We start from the raw sequence: 16722 nt of genomic DNA, 5'->3' as shown, positions 1-16722 counted from the left end.
ATAAAAATTACATATATCTATTTTTTGTATTTCTTTTATTAATCTAGAAATTTCTAAAAATAATAATTAGATTACAAATGTGTGAGATGAACGGTCAAAGCATCGTAAGATTTTGTTGAGTTGCAAATTCTAATCGTTGAAATACGTATTCATACGAACTTTTTATTAATACATTTTTGTTCATGATTTTTTCAACTCTACTCTGAAATTTAATAACATCAAAAGGTAAAACCCTAATGTGTCAAATGCAACATATAAAGTTGTGTTGATTATTTTTACGCGCCAGATTATGTTTATTTATCTTTCAAACTTCTATTTTTCCACATCAATTCATAAACTCATGTTGTGTATTCTTATTTATATTTGTTGTTTATGAGTAATTAATCTCTTTATCCAAGGATTGGTTATTATTATTTAGCTTATTGTGTTCGTTTAGTTATGTTATTAATCTTTCATTGAGGGGCTTAAAATAATTAAGGGGGTCGCGAACTTTCGATCTTATCTATAGGAATTATAATGAATCGGGCGAGGATCCTAATTCTACTGCACAATATAATAAACCCAATTTAAATATTAGCTCGTGAGATTGATATACGAATTGTGAAACGAATAATTATTAGTTCTTAATAATCTGCAATTGTACTTTGTATAATTATGGAAATGACGCTAAAAAGATATTTTTAGGCAAGATAATTTGTCTTGGGAGATGACTTTATAAATATTAGAATGATTATTTTTTAGAAAAATAAGAAGCAGAAACTAGACATGCACTACCAGAAATTGGCTCATAGACATCGGTTTATCGTCGATGTCTGTGTTTTTTTTGACCAATGTCTTTGTGGGTGATGTTAAAAATTAATATTTATTACATCGGTTTTTGACTGATGTTTAATATGGAAATAAATATCGGTTTAATTTTTATTTACGATGTTTAAAATCAAGTTTTCCACATAACTTACATAAGGCAAACTTTTATATTGTTACATTACTTGTATTAGATGTACTAGAACATATAGATGACAAAGTATAATTCATCAAACACATCAGTTTTCTCAAATAATTTGATGTCTAATTTAGAGTTAGACATTTGTTTCATTTCCTAAAACGATGTTTATATATGCTTTAGACATCAGTTTTCCGAAAAAATCCGATGTCTTTATTTGCTACTTAACATCAGTTCTAAATCAAGTGTTGATGTATAAAATGTTGTAAGACATCATTTTTGTTTGCTGAAAACTATTAGATCGGTGGTTTTTTACATCAATTTTTAGTAAAATATTTTTTTTTGTTATAAACTATCTATTTTACAGGACATTGTTGTTGTACCTGTCGTAATGCTGCCCAGAAAAATAATACATTAGCTGAAATAACCATAACTTAACTTCTCATTCAAACAACATTCATACCATACACAAAAGTACCATAATCCCTAACAACTATATCGGATAATCCCTAACAACTATATCGGAAAACCAACATCAACGTTTACTACAACCTAGAAGCAAACTCAAACTACCTTACAATCCACAAACCAACATAAATGTTTAACACTACTAGTTAACCACCATCAAAAACACTATTGGTACTAGAATCATCAATCATGTTTGAATCATATCCCATATGCAAACTTCTCTCGCGGTGTTCTCTCGGCTGCTTGAATTATCTTCCAATAAATAATCACTAATCTAAGTTCATGTTATGAGTAGGGTATATAACTTAACGTAACCATGTAAACGGATATAAGTGAAAGAAAAATAAAATAAAATTTAATAACCTATTGATTCTAACAAGAAACAAACCTAAATCCTCTTATACACCTGGGAATAAAAAGGCAGGTTCATAGTTCCACTAACTTCACTCTACTATATATCGAGTAAAAACCTAATTTAAACTTACGAGCAAGTATTATAAACAGAAGAGCAGGAAAACTAAGTGGCGTCCGTAATCTCGGGGCTAAGATGACCCACAAAATGTTGAAGTGGCCTACAAATGACAAAAAAGGCCTGACATTGAAACATTTGATTACTCTGAAGATTATAATATATATATAACTAATTAGCACTTTACATCCCAAAACTTTGGCTAAATCTCACTTTGGTACTATTATTTTTAACCTTAACAGTTTGCATCCTAAACTTAAAAAACGGTGACTTTTTGCATCCCTTTGGTAGTTTTGCTGTTAAGTTAGACGTTAACGTTAATTGTCAGAAGGGCATTTTTGGTAATATTTTTATATTTCAGTTTGCATCCTAGAATTTTCCTCAAATCTTACTTTGCATCCTAGAGTTTTGTAATTCAGTTATAAAAAAATAATGGTAATTACAAATTATCAAAAAATAAATCGAGTTATATTATTTTTTATGTTCACATTAGGATTTTAAAATTGGACCATTAGTTAATTTGGTCTAGTTTATATAATTTTTTAACGCGGAATCTTTACTATATTTGTTGCATATTAAGTTCTAAAAGTCAATTTCTAAAATTTTATGACTTACATGAAACTCATAGAATAATAATTAATTCAGTGTTGTTTTCACATTTATAATATAACTGAAATCAGAAAGAAAATAGAGAGAAAGATGATTAAGAATTTTATAATATGATATTACTTTATTTATAAAATTTACAAATTATAAAAGTATAAGTTATTTATGAATTTAAGTATATATTTTAAGTATTGTACAAGTAGATATCATATAATATTATATAATCTTTTCCGTTTAAATTATTTTTCAAGTATTAGGATCAGACTATCTTTAATTATTCTCGTTACGCTTCTTTTATTTAGCTAATGATTATTTACTATTTTTTCTTAATATAATACTGAGGCTACTACAAATTATAGTACCATAATTGATTTTTAAAATTTTCTTTTTTTTATAAAAAATTTAACATTAAATTTTTATTTGGAAGAAAAGAATTTAAAAAAATGAGGCAACTATATTTCATAAGAGTTTTAAAATGCGTGTCGAGCCTTCATATTCCAATGTAAAGAATTGGGTAGGATAGAGAGAGTAATATACTTCGACTTAATATATTTCATTTTAAATTATATAAACTTGGAAAAAGAAAATTGAATATTTTAGATAAATTTGTTTATTTGTTTAAAATAATGGTGGGATGCAAACTGTTATTATTTAAAGTTATAGACCTAAAATGAGATTAAAGATAAAATATGGGATGTAGACTGTAATTTACGTTTGCATAAATTTTTTAAAAATATACATTACTAGAAATACCCCTCTGACAATAACGTTAACGTCTGACTTAACGTCAGAAACGTTCAAGGGATGCTTATTGACAGCGTTTCTAAACTTTGGGGTGCAAATTATTTTAGTTTAAAATATTTAACCTGAAGTGACATTCAGCCAAAGTTTTGGGATGCAAAGTGCAAATTAGTCTAGAGAGAGAGAGAGAGACCCTCTAAGTGCACACCCGGTTAACTTTATAGTTTGTCCAAACCTGAGATTTAAAATATAGAAAGTCATAAAAACATACTATGTAGGTGATTGCAAATATTATACCTCAATTCACAAGTGTTGTAATATCCAGTAATTTTTAAAATTAGATTATTAATAGAATAATAGAAAAAAAATATTAAAATTAGAAAAGGACTAGGATATAAATTTGAATTCGACTAATGGACCTAAAATTTGAATCAGATTTTAATATGGATATTTTTTTGGTTAAGAATGAGGGTTTTATATCGTTATAAATACATCTCATTTCTTTTCTTCATCTTTATTATTAAAATTCATAGGCTTATTTATAGAAAAATTAGCAATCTTGTTAAATTCTTAGAAAATTTTTTGTAAGTCAGAATTCGTTGATCTTGGATTTTTGAAAATCTCTTTTAGTTCTCTACAACTTTCATTTTTTGTGGTTTCCAAGAAAATGTCGTTTAGAGGGTCAAAAGGGGAAAATTAAAATCTGATCAGAATTGGAATCGTGGAGAAGTTCAAGATTTTAGATGTTTTATTTTTGATGGGTTAATATGTATTGAATATGTACTCTAATGTGAATTATATGTTTTCATGATTGAAGTAAGTAACTATTCGTTGTTCCGTATTATTTGTTTGTCTATGTGTTTTGTAAATATATATTCGTTGCTCCGTATAATTTGTTTGCCTACGTGTTTTGTAAATAACTTTTCGTTTCTCCGTATTGTTGTGTAACATATCTTATATTGTTTGATTCATGTACTTGAATATTTGTTCTGATTATCGTAAATATAAAATCGATACATGATTAATAACATAAAATATTTCGGAAATCCCCGGTCTTACTCATGTATAAGAATAAGAACTTAACTGTAATGTCTGGGAAAATTACGCTTGTATTATATCATATTTATAATAAATTATGTGTATTAATATGTCATTTCTATGTAATTAGCTATAAACCCTAACTGTTACATGCTATGTGTATTCTGTATCGTCCGGGTATTTTCAGGGTGTTTTCCGGATATTTTATTTTGTATTTACAGCTTTCGTATCAAAAGTTATACAACCCAAACTAGGATTTTATAGCTGATATTTCAAATAAAATAATGAGCTTTATTTTTCATCAAATAGCCTGTACCATCGTGTCTAGATAATTTATAAATTTTCTTCTTTTGCGAAAAATGACTTTTCTGGGCCCCATTGGGTGTCAAAAACCTCACAAAAATCACATTTTTATTTTTATAAAATTATAGGACTTTCATTTATGCCATTTCTTTGTATTTTTGAATTATCCATAATTTTTGGGAAATTTTGACATATATATTATATATATAAAATATTTAAAAATTAAATTTTAATACTCAAAAATTATAAAAATTGGGGCCAAATAATTTTATTAGATGTGTAATTGGACCCTTAATTTTATTTAGGAGCATTATCTATAATAATATAAACACCAGCTTAATTATTAATTAATCATAAAAAAAAATCAGAAAATTCAAGAAAATCCCCAAATTCTCTGGAAATTAGGGTTTGAAGTTCTTGGGAATCAAAGCCGATTTGAACGTGATTCTGTGCACCAAATCGATCATGTAAATACTCGTTGTGAAGCTTATTGAATCTAGTTTTCATTTCTGTAATCGATTTTGTTGTTGGATTAGTCGAATTTGAAATTGTTATTTTCGGGTTTATTCTTGAATTCGGGTTTCATGATTGGTTTATTGTTTGATGATTAAATTGGTGGGGATGTTTAGATCGTCGAATTTCTGATCGAACGGTTCCTGTTTCATTGAATTTGGGTTTGATTTTGGTGTCGCCGGAGAACCGCCTCCGCGGGCAGTGTTCTTGAGTTTTCCGACGTCGAGAACGACGAAGGAAAGAGGAGGAATGCGGGGGGGGGGGGGGGTTGCTGTGGGTTGCTGTGGAACGAGAAAGCAGATGAAATCAGTCAAGAATCTTGTGTTTTGGTCGATCGAAACGCCGGAACGATCACCGGCGGCGGAACCGCGGTGATGTTCTTTGCGAACCAGGTTCGACCCGGTTTCAACCCAGGTTTGATCCTGAAAACCCCCAACCCAATTCCCTAATTGTGTTTCTGAAATTTAATTATTTACTTTTATTTTTATAAAACATAAAATTAGTTTTGTAAATTATAAAATCAAATAAAAATCAGATTTAAAAATCTGAAATATTTTGTAAATAAATTCTAAATTATTTTATTAATTTAGAAATTCGAAAAGTAATTATTTAATTATTTATCTATTTATTTATCTATTTATTTATATAATTATTTAGTATTTATTAATTAATTAATTATTTTGTTAGATATATTTGATAATGTCATGGCTAATATGATTTATGTTTAGTTTTCAGATCTTACTTGAACAGGATAAATCAGTACTTACTGGAAGTCAGGACTTAAGGATATCAGTACTTATATTATCAGGAGATAATCATCAGAAGATGGAGATCAGAACTTAAGTGCTGAAGGATGTTCAGATAAGGACAGTAGCTGATTAAAGGAAAGAAGATCGAGATAAACATAAGAAGAGATATGCATGAAGAAGGAGTTCTATGAAGAATATAATACTTGGAAGAAAAGATATCAGATTGATATATTTTAGGAAGCAGAATTATATTCCATATCAATTAGCGATTATCTTGTAACTGTGTAGTATATAAACACAGACATAGGGTTTACACTATAAGTGTTATCATATTCGAGAAGATTATTCATTGTAACCCTAGCAGCTCTCGTGATAATTATTCATCACTGCGAGGTAACAGTTCCATACTGTAACAGAGTTTATTGTTTCAATAAAGTTTGTTTTCTGTTACTTGAGATATTAAAGTTCGATTTGATTGTACTTTACACTGTATTCACCCCCTCTACAGTGTGTGTGACCTAACAAGTGGTATCAGAGCCGATCTGTTAACGCACATACAGTTTAAGATCCAAACACAATCATGTCTGACACAGAAACTCCAACTAAGCCTACCAAAACTGAAGAACCACCAAAGACACAAATTCAAAGTCGGTATGAGACCATCAGAGTTCCCATACTGAGACCATATGAATATCCCATATGGAAAGTGAGGATGACCATGTTCCTGGAAGCAACAGATCCAGAATATCTTGATAGAATCAAGGAAGGGCCTCACAAACCAACCAAGCTCGCTGTTGCAGTTGCAGGTGAAGCAGCAAAGACCGTACCAAAGGAGAAGAGTGATTATACTGCTGAAGATATCGCATCAATTGCTAAGGATGCTAAGGTACGACACTTACTGCATAGTGCCATTGATAATGTAATGTCAAACAGGGTAATTAACTGCAAGACTGCTAAGGAGATATGGGATGCTCTGGAAACAAGGTGTCAGGGAACTGATACAATTAAGAAGAACAGGAAGACAATACTCACTCAAGAGTATGAACACTTTGACTCAAAGGCTAATGAGTCATTGACTGATTTATATGATAGATTTGTCAAACTCTTGAATGATTTGTCATTGGTTGATAAAGAGTATGATCTTGAAGATTCAAACCTTAAATTCCTGTTAGCTCTTCCTGAATGCTTGGATTTGAAGGCAACAACAATAAGAGACAACTACAATCTTGATGAAACAACTCTTGATGAAATTTATGGAATGCTCAAGACTCATGAACTTGAGATGGAACAAAGAAGCAAGAGGAAAGGAGGAAAGTCAAGGACAGTTGCTCTTAAGGCTGAAGAAGAATCCCCCAAGGCAGCTACCTCAAGGAAAGACAAGGGTAAAGCTCTTTTCACAAAGTCTGATACTGAGTCATCAAGTTCTGAAAGTAATGATGACTCAGATTCTGAAAGCTTGCCTGAGACTGATGCTGATGAGGAGATGATGAAGCTGTGTGCTCTTATGGTGAAAGGGATCACAAAGATTGCATACAGAAAGTTCAGGAAGGGAAAGAAGTTTTCCAGGAAAGGCACAAGTTCTGATAAGAAGAATTTCAGAAGATCTGAGGGCAGAGGAGGAAAGTCTGATAGAGGAGATTATACCAATGTCAAATGCTATAACTGTGGTGAGAAAGACCACATATCTCCTGATTGCAAGAAAGTGAAGGGTGACAAAGGCAAGGCTCTTGTCACAAAGAAGAAAAGCTGGATAGACACCTCAGACTCTGAAAGTGAGGAGAATTATGCTTTGATGGCAAGTGCTGATAAAGAAAGTGCTGAGAGCAGTTCTGAAGCTACTGAAACAAAGGTACCTCAGACTACTTATGCTTTTCATACTGATGATATTAATGAGTTGAGAAGATATCTTAAAACCATGTTTGTTAGTTATAGAGATCAAACTTTAACATGTAAAAGATTAACTTCTGAAAATCTTGCTTTTAAGAAAAGAAATGATTTCTTAGAAAAAGAGTTAGTTATGTTCCATCAAACTCAGAAGGATAGAGATGATGCTTTTTATGTTAGGGATGAAGTGCTAAAAATGAATGAATCTCTAAAAACTGAGTTAGAAAAGGAAAGAGAGATTATCAGGACTTGGTCTAACTCTGGAAGAACAACTCAAAATTTGCTAAGTAGTGAAAATTGGAAAGAGGGCTTAGGTTATGGAGAGGATAAAAATGATAAAGGAACTGTAGAAATTAAGCCTGTTGTTGTTAAGCAAAAGCCAAAGTTAAAACCTGTTAAGTTTGTACCTATAAAGTCTGATAATGAGAAATCAGAAGTTAAAGTGGAATTAACTTCTGACAAACTAATACAGGAAAAGACAGCTGAAGTAAACATAGGCTTAATGACAAAGAAGCAGCTTAAGCATAAGCTGAAAGATGTTAAGAATGCAAACAAGGTAAAATCACCTAGGAAAAATAGGAATGGAAATGAAGGTGTGAATAAAAGCAATGATTATAAGCCTGTTCCTGATGCTCTTAGGAAAACGTGTCATAACTGTGGAAGTTCTAACCATCTGGCTTCTTTTTGCAGGAAGAATAAGAACATAAACTCCTTACCTTCAAAATCAGGAGTTAAGAGTCAGTCTGTTAGATATAAACCACAAAATCCTTGTTTTTATTGTGGTAGTTTATGGCATTCCATTTATACTTGTAAGGAATATCATAGTTTGTACTATGATTATTATCAAATAAAACCTTCTTTGAAGAAAGTTTCCATTGTTCCTTCTAGTGTAAATTCTGATTCAAAGTCTGACAGTGTAAGTTCTGATAAGAATAATGTTAACATAACTCTGATGCTAAATCCGCTGCAAATGTTAACAAACTTGATAAGGCCAAAGGATCCAAGCAAGTCTGGGTCCTTAAAACTAATCATTAGTGGCCTTTGTGATTGCAGGGCAACAGGAAAAATATTCTAGTTCTGGACAGTGGATGTTCAAGACATATGAATGGAAATAAGGCCCTGCTATCAGACTTTCTGGAGAAAGCTGGCCCAAGTGTTTCTTATGGAGATGGTAACATTGGAAAAACATTGGGATATGGCAATATCAATCTTGGGAATGTCATCATTAAAGAAGTAGCTCTGGTCTCAGGACTTAAACACAATCTGCTGAGTATAAGTCAAATCTGTGACAGAGGTTATCATGTTGATTTCTTTGAAGAACACTGTGAAGTTGTGAGTAAAACTAAAGGCAAAGTTGTTCTGAAAGGATACAGGCGTGGTAACATTTATGAAGCTAAGCTTTCAACAAGTACTGATGGTTCTGCAATCTGTCTGATGAGTAGAGCATCAATTGAAGAAAGCTGGAATTGGCACAAGAAACTCTCTCATTTAAATTTCAACAATATAAATGAACTGGTCAAGAAAGATCTTGTGAGAGGACTGCCAAAGTCAGTATTTGCTCCTGATGGCCTGTGTGATTCTTGTTAGAAGGCCAAACAAAGAAAATCTTCATTTAAGAGCAAGACTGAATCATCAATTCTTAAGCCTTATCATCTACTACATGTTGATCTATTTGGTCCAGTGAATGTCATGTCTATTGCAAAGAAGAAATATGCGTTGGTCATAGTGGATGAGTTCACCAGATACACATGGGTGTATTTCTTGCACACAAAAAGTGAAACTGCATCTATCTTGATTGATCATGTCAAACATCTGGATAAATTGGTCAAAGATTCTGTGAAAATCATAAGGAGTAATAATGGCACTGAGTTCAAGAATTTGATAATGGAAGAGTTCTGTAAAAACCATGGAATTAAGCAGGAATTTTCTGCTCCTGGAACTCCACAGCAAAATGGAGTTGTTGAAAGGAAGAATAGAACTCTCATTGAAGCTGCACGTACAATGCTTGAAGAAGCAAAACTTCCAACCTATTTCTGGGCTGAAGGTGTGCAGACTGCTTGTTTTACTCAAAATGCAACACTCATTAACAAGCAAGGAAAAACACCATATGAGATGGTGAAGAAAAAGAAGCCAAATCTGAAGTACTTTTATGTATTTGGATGCAAGTGTTTTGTTCTCAAGACTCATCCTGAACAGCTATCCAAATTTGATCTAAAAGCTGATGAAGGAATCTTTGTTGGATATCCACTTTCCATAAAAGCCTTCAAAATCTATAATTTGAGAACAAGAGTGGTCATGGAATCTATTAATGTCTCTTTTGATGACAAGAAGATTACTGGTCTTGAAGATTTTATTGACCATGATCAGTTGAGATTTGAAAATGAAGACTCAAATTCTGATACCGAAAATCCTGACAGTCTAAGTCCTGATACTGTAAACTCTGATGGATTAAACTCTGATGTTATTGAAACTGTGGTGACTACGCCAAAGGAAGGTGTACCTATACAAGGGGAGCATACTCAAGAATATACCACATCTCAAGAAGCATCAGAACATACATCTGGCTCTTCAAGTTCTGATCCGTCAAGTTCTGATAAGCCAAGTTCTGATAGTTCTGAAAATCTAAATTCTGAGGAATCCAACTCAGAGAGCATAGTTTCAGGGGGAGCATCAAAAAATGAAAATGAAGAGAGCATGGATCATGGGGGAGCATCCAGTTCTAGAGAAAACCTTCCATCTGCAAGGAAGTGGACTAAATCACATACACCTGATTTGATAATTGGAAATCCTGATGCAGGTGTCAGAACTAGAACAGGTACTTCAAACGAATGTCTTTACAATTCTTTTCTCTCTCAGACTGAGCCAAAGAAAGTGGAAGAAGCTCTTCAAGATGCTGATTGGGTGCAAGCAATACATGAAGAGTTAAATGAATTTGAAAGAAACAAAGTCTGGACCCTAGTGCCAAGACCAAAGAATAGATATGTTGTTGGTACAAAATGGGTATTCAGAAACAAAACTGACATTGATGGCATAATTACAAGGAATAAGGCAAGGCTGGTTGCAAAAGGATATTCTCAACAGGAGGGAATTGATTATGATGAAACATTTGCACCAGTTGCTAGGTTAGAAGCCATAAGATATTTTTGGCTTATGCTGCTCACAAAAAGTTTACTGTCTTTCAAATGGATGTGAAAAGTGCTTTTCTCAATGGAGAATTGGAGGAGCAAGTATATGTTGAACAACCTTCAGGCTTTGTAGATTCCAAACATCCAGATTATGTCTACAGGCTTGATAAAGCACTTTATGGACTTAAGCAAGCTCCTAGAGCATGGTATGAGACCTTAGCTCAGTTTCTTCTGGAAAGTGGATTTAACAGAGAAACTATAGACAAAACACTGTTCTACCTCAACCATGGAAAGGACTTACTTCTGGTCCAGATTTATGTTGATGATATCATTTTTGGGTCTACAAATGACAGACTTTGCAAGAAATTTGCCAAACTGATGCAGTCAAGGTATCAGATGAGTATGATGGGGGAACTTAGCTATTTTCTGGGCCTTCAAGTCAAGCCGAATGAAGAAGGCACTTTTATTTGTCAAACTAAGTACACCAGAAACTTGCTGAAGAAATTTGGAATGCAAGATTGTTCAAGTGCATCCACTCCCATGGCCACTGCAACAAAACTGGATAAGGATACTGGTAAATCAGTAGATATTACTGATTACAGAGGTATGATTGGCTCTCTACTCTATCTAACTGCTAGTAGACCTGATATCATGTATGCTACCTGTCTTTGTGCAAGATTTCAAGCAGATCCAAGAGAACCTCACTTAACAGCTGTGAAAAGAATTTTCAAGTATCTTAAGGGCACAGCTGATTTGGGATTGTGGTATCCCAGAGAATCAGATTTTAAACTAATAGGTTACTCAGATGCAGATTTTGCAGGTTGCAAAATTGACAGGAAAAGCACAAGTGGAAGCTGCCAATTTCTTGGAGGCAGATTGGTTTTTTGGTTTAGCAAGAAACAAAAGTCAATTTCCACATCAACTGCAGAAGCTGAATATATTGCTGCAGGAAGCTGTTGTGCACAGATTCTTTGGATGAAGAATCAGTTATTGGATTATGGGTTAACATATTTCAAAATCCCTATTTACTGTGATAATCAAAGTGCTATTGCTATGACAGGTAATCCAGTTCAACACTCTATGATAAAGCACATCAGCATCAGGTACCACTTCATCAGGGAACATGTGGATGAAGGTACAGTGGAATTGGACTTTGTTCCAACAGATCAACAACTAGCAGATATCTTCACAAAACCATTGCGTGAAGCTACTTTTACAAGATTGGTAAATGAACTTGGAATGGTTTCAGGTTCTTTCTCTAAATCTGCTTAGTTTTGTTCTGATGCATCAGACTTTATGATCAGTATTTACAGAATTTAATCTCTTTGTGTATTCTGTGCTTAATTGAAAAATATGTTTAAGTACTGACTGTTGTCTGATATATGTTTCTAAACTCTGATAGTGATATGTCTGTTTAGGTAACTATTCAATCCTATGAGGATAACTGTGCTAGATGCTGACCTAGTAGTCTTCAATAAACAAGGGATCCCATGTAAGAAGTAATTATTTCTGTGGAAATCTATTGACTCAAGCAAATTATGATAATTGAGCTTAGTTGAGTTTACTTTGTCTATCTTATTACTAAGTCACAAACTAGAATATTGCTTCTCATCTGTTAAGTTCTGATGATAGTAAATCTGTTGAATGTACTAAGTGCTGACAAACCTCACTTATCAAAAGAAAAAGCAAAAGAATCAAGGATTAAAATTCAGGTACTCCTTTGAGATCTAGAGTAAAAATGTGGAAGGGAGGACCCAAGTGCATGGCTGGTATTAAGTAAATATGCATTAGAAAAGCGAAATATTTTCGTGGTGACTTTTCACACTCTATGATTACTAGAGAAATACTCTGATAATAACATAAATTCTGATAGGCATTCGTGACTCACTTACACTGAGAAGCCACTGTAAAATGGAATTTAAAAAGATGCACAAAATTAGCACAAAATAGTTGAGGTGGACTCAAGCATGAACTCATTCAACAGTAGGTTTCAGAATAATGACATCTCTTTAGCAAAGTTTTAGTTATGCCTTATTTCTAAGATGTACTGAAGTGAATCAGACTTTTCTCCTTGTCTGATATTTAGCTTAATGCACACACTAAACACTCCATATGAATGATGAAAATCACTGTGGTGATCTATGTTGTTTTAGATGAACAGTCATTGTGTCACATTGCACAAATTCTGAGGACAAGTTCTAATTGCATGTTCTGATGATTATGTTCTGAAGAATATAAATCAGAGTTTGTGTGAGGACTTACTAAGATAGGCATTCATTTTTCAAGTTAAGAAATTATGTTCTGATGACCGTTAAGTTCTGATATAAGTCTAAGTTATGATATTAACGTCTGATTCTTTACTTGACTTATTTGTGGATAAAATTTGGAAACAGTCTCGGTTCAAATCTGAATATGTTGAAGTGGAAGATTAACAGTCAGTATATTTAGGGATAGTGGTACTCGTACATGAGCAGTCAACTTTTACTTGTTTCTTGTGCGTATTAAACCATGTTTTCCCTTTACAATGAATGTTTTTCTTTTTCCAAATCTGAGGAGACGAAGTAGAATTAATTCTACCTGTTAGCATTAAATTTCTTTGTGTCTCCTGGCATTCTCTTGCCTATATAAGCAACCACTTCACATTAGCCTTCCCATCAAATCTTTTATCACAAACTCACCTTCATAATCCTTATATCAAAAACACCATGATTAATTACAATATGTTTTTGAACTACGAAACATTCAACATGGAGCTGAGCTGCGCCGATTGTCAGCAGGAATGGCACGTTACTGCCATTCCTGATGAGATATGGGACTCCGTTCCCCAGGAGGTACTCACCCACCTCCTGTTCTTCTACATGGATTACCATCGCCATCTGGAGCGATTGGAGGAGGAAAGGCTGGAAGCTCTCTGTCAGCAAGAGCGAATCATACGACTCGCTATTCTGTTTGTCGAGAGTAGGAAGAAGAAATGATTTATTTTCTTCTTCCTGTTTTTCTTCATCATCAGCCTTGCCCTGCTTCTTGAGCTAGGACAAAGGCTGTTGACGTTAGGTTTAGCAGCTTAGGGAAATCTTGTACAAGTTCTGATGTAATTTAAATTTCATGAATGTATTCTCTTGATATATTAATGAAATTTGTTTTTGTTTCAAGATCCTGTCTCTGAGATATTTTGTAATGCATTGATAAATTCTGATACATATTCTGATGACCATATAAATTATGTTTTAACTTAAGTTCTAATTTTATTTTATCAGTACTTGCTCATCTGATTTATTATGGTCATTTTCACTCGATTTTTTTTATCTTGATGTTGCAGTGAAAAATAATTAAATAAGTGGGAACGGTTTCAATTTTGAATTAAAACTGTTTCACCTTGATTAATGGAATAACTGGGTAAGTGGAACGGTTTTTTCCTTGAAAAACTGCAAGTGGGTAAGTAATGATTACTATTTTCTCGTGCCCATTAACTATTCATTTTTACTGCATGTCTGACAGGTGTCCAACGGTTACATTTTTTTTAAAAGTATAAGTAAGACAGAGAGAGGATTTTTTAATCTTTTATTTCCTTTCATACTTTTTTCTCTCTATTTGCTTTTACTCTCTTTCTTCTTCTAACGTTGGTTTTTCATATAGACATTCTATCAAACACCTAACAGGCACTTATACATCTCGATTAATTTCATGACACCTAAAGATTTAATCATTGATGGAGCTAAATTTGTTCCAAACAACTATGCTGTAATTCTTGTTAATGCTGAAGCTCCGTCTGAATTGCATTTTGTGCAAGATCTTCTTGCACACAGTGAAATCGGGTATGCATTGACCCAACCTTCAGTATTCTCAAGCCAACAAGTTCTGACACTTTGGAGGACTGGAAACTTTGATAATGGTGGTCAAAATGGTACTCCTAGTATTGTTTTCGAAGTGGGTGATTCTCCTTATGCAGTCACTCCTGGTACAATACGCAAGGCTCTACATCTTCCAGAAGGATGTACTTTTTCAATTCCAGAGGAATCAGCTCTTCAGGAGTTAATGGCCAGTTTGGGGTATGAACAGAGTTTGGCAAAGCTTGGGCAGTTGAAAACGGCTCATATCAGAAGGGAATAGAGTTTCTTCTTCGACTGCATCACTAAAGCTTTTGGGAACAAGTGTTCGAATTTTGATGACATCCCCATAATGAGTCAGCACATTGGGTATGCCATTATAAACCAAACTCATTTTGATTTTGCATTAGCTATAATAGGTTTTATTGGGGATAAGATGACAGAGGATAGGAATGTTGTCTACTTTGCTAGATTCTGTCAACTTATATATACTTTTTGTATTGATGAACCTCGACTAACCAGTACCTTAACTCCACCTTTCAAAGTTGCAAAACGTTACTTTAATGACCTGGTAAATGCTGACACTAAGAAACCAGTGGTTAGACCTTTACAGATTCCTCAGTCTGTAAAACAGATCTTAGTAAATGTTGACCCTGATTCCTATATATTTGTTTATCCTGATGTCCAACCAACAACCACCTCCCAAACACCACAACAACCATCAGACCATACCACTCATACTACTCAACCAACCCTCAGGCAATATATCAAATCCTATCTCTCCACTTCACAGCCAGTTCAACCCTCATCCTCAGCACCTACTGTGAAGCCTTCATCTTCCAAGCCAAAGAGGATAAAGACTGTTCCTCAACCACCTCAAAAGAGAAGGATGATTGCTTTGAGAGATGAGTCAGACAGTGAGGAACAGGTTTCTACATCAGAACCTGTTGTAAAAGAAGCTGAGAAAGTGACTTCTCAGAAGGATTCTGGAATTGGGGGATGTAGGCTTCTCAAGAGGCTTAGAAGAATGACTGTTCCCGAAACTCCCAAGGAATCCATATCTACAAAGAGATACAAGAAACAGAGGGCAAAAATGCCAGTTTCAGATGATGAAAAAGCAGCAACTAAGGAAGAAGATCAGGAATCTCTGATCTCACAAGAAAAGGAATCTGCTAAAGTCACTTCTTCTCCATCAACTCCATCTCAGGAAGCTGTTCCTGAACAGGCCAACACACCATCTGTGTCTCCTGTTCGAAAGTTTGTATCTCCTGTTAGTACAGGCACAAGTGCTGATATTGAAATTCAGACCTTGGTTGTGCCTGAAGTAATTCTCTTAGAAGCCCTGTTAGGGCGAAAACACGTGCTAATATTCACGCAAGTATACGCGTTCGCAAGTAATATAGAATACTTTCTAGTTCGTTCCCACAAAGACTCAGAATAATTATTGTTTAATTAAACACACGCACCAACGTATGATTACTTCTCAATGTTAAGACACTAACACTTATAATTGTTGACTAAATATTAACTACAATTAATTACTTAGTTTATCACTTAAATAACACTTCAATTAACAATATTAAAACACTTATGAGATCACAACTTCATTACTACTTCCTTCAATAGTTATTGTTATTACCTTTAGCATGTGACAGTGATGATATTAATCGAATAACACGAAACTGAGAAAAGCCAACTTTCATTGTACTCATACCATTCTACCAAGCATCCACAATTAAGATAGAAGTTGAATATGCATCAATTATGTTGAGTTCCTATATGTCTACAGAAATTGACAACACAACGATTTAAGCACAAGTTATTCCTTTTGATTACACAGGGCAAATAAAACTGTTAGAGTTACCCACTAATCATGCACATCATACATGAACTTATGCTAGCATGGCAAGTTCTAAATCTCAAGATCCACCGTCGCTTCACAAGAGATTAACACCCTATCTTATATGTTCGCGACGCACATAAGACGAATATGCACAACTAATACTAGATATCATACAATCATCACACACTAAAGTATTAAACAATTAACTAAAGA

This window comes from Apium graveolens, chromosome 10, assembly GCF_009905375.1.
Source record: "Apium graveolens cultivar Ventura chromosome 10, ASM990537v1, whole genome shotgun sequence".
In the NCBI taxonomy this organism is placed as follows: Eukaryota; Viridiplantae; Streptophyta; class Magnoliopsida; order Apiales; family Apiaceae; genus Apium; species Apium graveolens.
The sequence above is the reverse complement of the archived record's forward strand: the minus strand, read 5'-3'. Positions refer to the sequence as shown.